This window comes from Bison bison, unplaced genomic scaffold (genome assembly GCF_000754665.1).
Source record: "Bison bison bison isolate TAMUID 2011002044 unplaced genomic scaffold, Bison_UMD1.0 scf7180017864355, whole genome shotgun sequence".
In the NCBI taxonomy this organism is placed as follows: domain Eukaryota; kingdom Metazoa; phylum Chordata; class Mammalia; order Artiodactyla; family Bovidae; genus Bison; species Bison bison.
Genome location: NW_011494927.1, coordinates 560,295 through 567,967, shown reverse-complemented (window position 1 = coordinate 567,967; position 7,673 = coordinate 560,295).

The window sequence follows — 7,673 nt, the reverse complement described above, 5'->3', positions numbered from 1 at the left end:
GCTTGATAGGGATTGCATTGAATCTATAAATTGCAATAATTGTAGTATACTCATTTTCACTATATTGATTCTTCCAATCCATGAACATGGTATATTTCTCCATCTATTTGTGTCCTGTTTGATTTCTTTCATCAGTGTTTTATAGTTTTCTATATATAGGTCTTTTGTTTCTTGAGGTAGATATATTCCTAAGTATTTTATTCTTTTCATTGTAATGGTGAATGGAATTGTTTCCTTAATTTCTCTTTCTGTTTTCTCTTTGTTAGTGTATAGGAATGCAAGGGATTTCTCTGTGTTAATTCTATATCCTGCAACTTTACTATATTCATTGACTAGCTCTAGGAATTTTCTGGTGGAGTCTTTAGGTTTTTCTATGTAGAGGATCATGTCATCTGCAAACAGTGAGAGTTTTACTTCCTCTTTTCCAATCTGGATTCCTTTTATTTCTTTTTCTGCTCTGATTGCTGTGGCCACAGCTTCTAAAACTATGTTGAATAGTAGTGCCAGACCACCATTTTAAAAGCTCCTATGTAAACATGTACAGTGAAATCAAACAATTTACAAAAAAGAAAAACCTGGAGCCACAAACTGTAGGTTGCTTGTGTGTACTTCCTTTTGCTTATCCTAAATATACCATTTTACCCTATGGCTCCAGTGTATTAGAACTTGGAAGCCAATTCCTTGCATAACATTTCCGCTTTTATTGCTTTTGAGATGATCTTCAGCCATGGTTTATATTTCAGCCCTACTTGGTTTATTTGTAGTTTAAGTAACATGACATTCAACTTTTGCCATGAAAACAGACAGATTCTGTGTGACTATCATGTACTGGAAGTGATGCTAAGTGCTCTTTCTTTCCCTCTGCCACTGTGATTGTCACCAGAGAAGGAATGTGGGGGTGATGACTTTTTTAATCAAGTAGGGATTTTCAGGAAACAATATTGGTGTTAAGTGAGCAATTGCTTGTGGTACCAGGAATCTTGGTGTGGTGCAGCTGTCAGAAACAACTTTCTAAGGATCTGTGTGATATTGTTATTCTTTATCTAGTTTTTATTAAAAATATTTGTGAAATGATTTGTTATTTTTCTTTTTGGTTTCAAGTCCATTTGAAATAGTTAAACACTAAACTCTGCTCTCTGGTTTGTTCGACATGTATGACTGTTATTAGAGGTGAAAATATAATTACTATTTGACATTGAAAGATTTCAGAATGAATGTCCCTAAAATATGCCACTTACACTTATTGATTAGTTTGAACTGAAGTCAATTAAGGTACAAAAGACTCGGGAAGAGTTGTTGCTGCTATTGTTGTTTTACCTCCCCCTTAACTGCCTAAAAGAATTCAGAGGGAGAGTCTGCTCCAGGAAGATAGCTTTTGCCGGAGGTAACTAAGAGCAGTGGGCTGTTTGGAAAGCTGGGGGAAACCCAGCAGAGCCTCTCTGTTCAAAGTCCTTTCTGTCCCACTGTCTCTGTGAGGCACAGCAAGCACTGATTGACCAGCATTGGCTCTTGCTGTCTTGCTGTGAATTGTCTTCCTCCCCTTTTAAACTCCAGACACCTATTGCCTTCTTCTTATTTCAGAATATGGCCTCTCAGCCTCAACTGCCCGACTTTCAGGGAGCCTCTCACTATCTTTCTTTGGGCTCCCATATGTATGTAATTAAATGTGATTTTCTCATGTTAATTTGTTTTCATTTGTTTGTTGGTTCATGAGTGCTCAGTCGTGTCTGATTCTTTGCAACCCCATGGATTGTAGACTGCCAGGCTGTGCTGTCCATGGGATTCTCCGAGCCGGATTACAGGAGTGGGTTGCCATTTCCTCCTCCAGGGGATCTTCCCAACCCATGGATCGAACCCGGGTATACTGCATTGCAGGCAGATTCTTTACCATCTGAACCACCAGGGAAGCCCGTTAATCTGTTTTATGTCAATTTAATTAATAGACCAGCCCAAAGAACCTAAATGGGTAGAAGAAACTTTTTTGTCCCCAACAGCATGTACTGACTGTACACAGCATCCTTGGTTCTATTCAGAAGGCACACAAGAAGGAGCTGCTTCATTCTGGAAGCTCTGTGTCTTCTGAAGTCTCCTTTAGCTCAGTTCAGTTCAGTCGCTCAGTCGTGTCTGACTCTTTGCGACCCCATGAACCACAGCATGCCAGGCCTCCCTGTCCATCACCAACTCCCAGAGCTCGATCAAACTCATGTCCATTGAGTCGGTGATGCCATCCAACCATCTCATCCTCTGTTGTCCCCTTCTCCTCCTGCCCTCAATCTTTCCCAGCATCAGGGTCTTTTCAAATGAGTCAATTCTTTCCATCAGGTGGCCAAAGTACTGGAGTTTCAGCTTCAGCATCAGTCCTTCCAATGAACACCCAGGACTGATCTCCTTTAGGATAGACTGGTTGGATCTCCTTGCAGTCCAAGGGACTCTCAAGAGTCTTCTCCAGCACCATAGTTCAAAAGCACAAATTCTTCAGCGCTCAGCTTTCTTTATAGTCCAACTCTCACATCCATACATGACCACTGGAAAAAACATACCCTTGACTAGACAGACCTTTGTTGACAAAGTAATGTCTCTGCTTTTAAATATGCTGTCTAGGTTGGTCATAACTTTCCTTCCAAGAGGTAAGAGTCTTTTAATTTCATGGCTGCAATCACCATCTGCAGTGATTTTGGAGCCCCCAAAAATAAAGTCAGTCACTGTTTCCCTATCTATTTGCCATGAAGTGATGGGACCAGATGCCATGATCTTCGTTTTCTGAATGTTGAGCTTTAAGCCAACTTTTTCACTCTCCTCTTTCACTTTCATCAAGGCTTTTTAGTTTTTCTTCACTTTCTGCCATAAAGGTCATCTGCATATCTGAGGTTATTGGTATTTCTCCTAGCAGTCTTGATTCCAGCTTGTGCTTCATACAGCCCAGCATTTCTCATGATGTACTCAGCATATAAATTAAATAAGCAGGGTGATAATATACAGCCTTGACCACTGGAAAAACCATAGCCTTGACCTTTGTTGACTAACTAATGTCTCTGCTTTTAAATATGCTATCTAGGTTAGTCATAACTTTCCTTTCAAGGAGTAAGCATCTTTTAATTTCATGGTTGCAATCACCATCTGCAGTGATTTTGGAGCCCCCCAAAATAAAGGCAGTCCTTTTCCTATTTGGAAGTCTCCTTAGTTATAGACATAATAATGCTGCAGAGCCAGCAAAGTGTCTGAGGAAGGCTTAATAGTTTAGTCTTAACATGGAACGAGTGGGAGATGTTCTTTCACTAAGCACTGGACTGCTCCATCAGTTCAGGGGAAGTCAACGACAGTGCTGCTGGACTGGAAACTCGGGAGGCCCAATCCTGGCCAAGTGGAGAGCTGGAAGCCTGGAAAAGAGGAAGTGTTCTAGAATTTATACCTCCCCTTGGATATAGGGCTTCCCAGGTGGCTCAGCTGGTAAAGAATCTGCCTGCAATGTAGGAGATCTGGGTTCGATCCCTGGCTTGGGAAGATCTCCTGGAGAAGGGAACAGCTACCCACTCTAGTATTCTGGTCTGGAGAATTCCATGGACAGCATGGTCCATGGGGTCGCAAAGAGTCGGACATGACTGAGCGACTTTTACTTCACTTGGATATTGGGGCTTCCCTAGTGGCTCAGATGGTAAAGAATCTGCCTGCAATGCAGGAAATTTGATCCCTGGGTCAGGAAGATCCTCTGGAGAAGAAAATAGCAACCCACTCCAGTATTCTTGCCTGGGAAATCCCATGGACAGAGGAGCCTGGCGGGCTACAGTGCATGGGGCTGCAAAGGATCGGGCATGACTGAGCGACTAATATTTTGGGTATTGTGAATACTCCTGACCCCTTCAGAGCACACCGGTCCAAATTCCAACTGCAGCCTGAGGGCCTTCTCTGGCTTCTGAGGCTCACTTCAGCCACCCACTTGGCAGGCAGGAAGTAGAGGAAAATTATCACACCCCTGGGAGCAGCCTTCAACCCGTAGTTAAAGGAGGTGGTGTGTAGATACTCCGGCTCTCTCGCAGAGCTTGCACAGCTGCTGTGCGTGCTTTGTATCAGCTTCCCCAGCAGGACTACGCCCAGTCGCCCACAATGGTAACTGGTCTAACAATACGCTCTTTATCGGCCACCTTCCTTTCCTTGTCTCGTTTTTCCACCTTTCCCTACTCCTGTTTGCTTCCACTTCCCCAGTAAACTTGCATTAAAAACTTTGTCTCAGGATTTACTCCTGTGGAAAGGTAAGGACTGAAATATGTCACCTCATCTTTCAGAAAAAGAGTTTCAGGCCTCCGGCACAAATGCTGTCACACCCATAAGGTGGGCACGGCAAGCAGGAAATCACCATGAAGGCATGAGTGCTCCAGACTAGTGTGCGGTCCAGAGCACCAAGCAAAGTACTTAGATAACAGAGCTCAGAAGGCAATGCCTATCTTGGGTTTCTTTCTCTGTGCTTGATGCTGACTAGCCTTCTTCTGCCCATACCTCTTCCTCAATGCTGAGATTAATTCAATTAACCAGGGTTCCGTTTTCTAAGCCACCATCACATTTGAGCCTTGCCTCCCTGTAATACTGGCAAGTCATCTTGAGATACTGGCAAGCATCCAATCTACCTGGGCTCTTAAGTTGCATGTTCACAGGCAGTCTCTTGGTTTTTTTCCTGATATTTAGATTCCTAAGTATCTATTATCTCATCAGTCTGGCACCCCTGTCGCTTCTCCTAGGATCAGTCACATACTCCCCTATTCCAACCACATGACTCCATGAGACCCACCAGGTCCATCAGCAGAATCAGAGGACATCTGCATATCAGCTTCTGCTCCCAGACATAGTTGTTTACCAAGGGAATGTAAAGTGATGAAATAAGAGTGGACCTCTTTGAACTTCTGATAAAATAATGGAGAAAGGTAGGCTAAAAGCTCTGGGAGGGAGCTAAGGTCCAAGGAGGATCTTTTGTGTTTCTTGTATTTGACCAAGAATGTGGCAATCATCCTTGCTTCCCCGCTCCAGTCTCTGCCAACCCTGAGCCCCACCTTGCTGGCACCAGGATCCAGGTCTCCAGTCTGCTCCTGAATCACTTGAACAGCCTTCCCTCTCTATTTTCCCGTTGCCAGAGTGTTCTTTCTAAAATGCAAATCTGATCGTATCAGTCTCTACTTGTAGCCATTCTGTGAATTCCTGTTGCTCTCTGGAAATCATTCAGATCTTTATGAGGATTTCAAAACTGATGGGACCCTTTTTGTCTGGCCCCCTGCCTACCTCTCCAGTCCTCTCTCTCCACTCAACTCTTCAGGAAAAAAAAAAATGTTGCCTGCCATTTCAGCAAACAAAGACTTGTCTGCCATCAAGCCATAGCCACTAAGGAGCATTCAGAATGAAGAAGAGGATACTGGCCCTAGATAGTTAAGATGTATGTCAAAGGAATGATTTCAATGAGCCCAGACTCTTGCATCTTCCCATACATAGAAGAGCACGAAACTCATTAACTTGAGATGTCTGTTTTCTTGATTAGAAATCATCTTTTGATATTTGACAACTTGCTTATTTGTTTTTATTTAAACAAAAACTCCTATGTATCCTGGGCTTCCCAGGTGGCTCAGTGGTAAACAGTTCACCTGCAATGCAGGAGATTCAGGAGATGCAGTTTCAATCCCTAGGTTGGGAATATCCCCTGGAGGAGGACATGGCAACTCACTCCAGTAATCTTGCCTGGAGAATCCCATGGACAGAGGGGTCTGGAGGGCTACAGTCCGTGGGGTCGCAAGAGCCAGACACGACTGAGCACTCACCACTACCACCACCTATATATCCTGCCCTCTCTTTCCTCTTTGGAGCAGCTTCTCAGAGCCATCTGAGAGTCTGTATCCCAGGCTATAGTCTTCAATAAGGTCCCTGAATAAAGCATAACTGGCATTTTCTAAGTTGTACGTTTTCCTTCAGTCCACATCTCTTTGCATAACACTCAAGCGCTTCCTGCTCCTGCAGTTGAATGAGTCAGACTCACAGTCATCTCCGTGCCTCCGCATGTGCCACACAGAGACTCTCTCCTTATGGAATTCTCCATCTTCTTCCCTCTGCCTCCTCCGTGACCTAATGACTCTTGCTGGTCCCTTGGGACTGAGTTGAAGTGTCACTTTCTCTGAGAAGACTTCCCTGATTTCCTCTCACGTAGATCAGGGCACCTTGTACTTTACTCTGGTGACACTTAATCAAACTATTTTCTATTTGCTTATTGACCTGTGTCCCTGGAGCTCAAGGGGGTACAGAAGCTCATGTCCAAATTTCCTAGAAAATTTCCAAAATGAGAGGTGGCTAGGCTTTCCCTCAGTGAGAAAAGAGGACTTGGGTGGGAGGGGTCTGTTCTCCAGGGATTGGGTAAGACAAAGGATTTCTCCTGAAGGAAAGGGACATCTCAGAAGCGACCTGGGCTTGAGTCATTTGATGGAGACCTAAGGGCACTTCTCAGCAGGGCGCCATTACAAAAAAAAGTCTGCTTGGGCTTTGCCAATAAAACAAGCGAGGGGGCAGTTACAAGTAGTCAACCAATTACTACATACAGAGCCCAGAGCAATGTGGTGGGGTAGCCCTGTGGGACTGAAAACTCCACATACAGGAAAAGGAAAGCTTTCCACTAAGGCCAGAAAAGTGAAGCAACTTGCTTAAGATTTCAGAGCTAGGTTGCTGCTGCTACTGCTAAGTCGCTTCAGTCGTGTCCGACTCTGTGCGACCCCATAGACGGAAGCCCACCAGGCTCCTCCATCCCTGGGATTCTCAAGGCAGGAACACTGGAGTGGGTTGCCATTTCCTTCTCAGAGCTAGGTAGGACATGACAACACTAGGATTTGACTCTGATTCAACAGGATTGTATGGAATGGATGGCAGGGCAGGAGTGACTTGGGTGGGTGTTTGTGTGTGTATGTGTGTGTGAAAGACCAGGTGAGTAAAATACCAAGATTTCGTGGAGAAGTAGGTGGGAACAGAAAACAACATGCATAACATCCCTTATAGATACAGCTTCAGAAACGCCCATGGCAGAAAACTCAGTTACCCAAGAAGTGGGCACAGAGCTATTTACCTCCTTTGATTCCTGGATCACACCAGGAGAACTGCTTTGAAGTGTTTCCTGGAAAAACAAGCCCACACCCCCCATTAAATCTTAGTGAAGGGAAGGAAGCGAAGTCTAAATCTTAGTGAAGGGAAGGAAGCGAAGTCTGGCCAGCCTCCCAGGACATCTTAAGTCTGGTCACTGAAGACGCTAGGAGAAAGTCTACATCGATTTCATTGTTCACATTGTGCCAGCATCCCCAGGGCCCAGGGACACACGTCAACCTGAAACCTGCCAAGACTGACACTCAGACAAGATCAGAGCAGCCCCAGCGCGGAACCAGGTGCTGCCTGGAGCAGGCACACCCAGTCGCTGCCGCGCGCCCTCCGAAACCCCAACTGCCCCGGGGCGCATTCCTCCCGCTTCCTTTCAGACGGCTAGGCTTAAGCAGAAGGCAGGCGGATACGAGTCTTTAGCGAAACAGCCCTGAAGCCCAACTGGAGTTTTATTTCTAGAGCGAGAGCGGGCTGGGGCAGGGGGTGGAGAGGAGCTCGCCGAGCCAGAGCGCGTCACCGTCGCCCGGAGAGACGCCGCGCCGCGCGATCTGCAGAGGCGCTCGTTC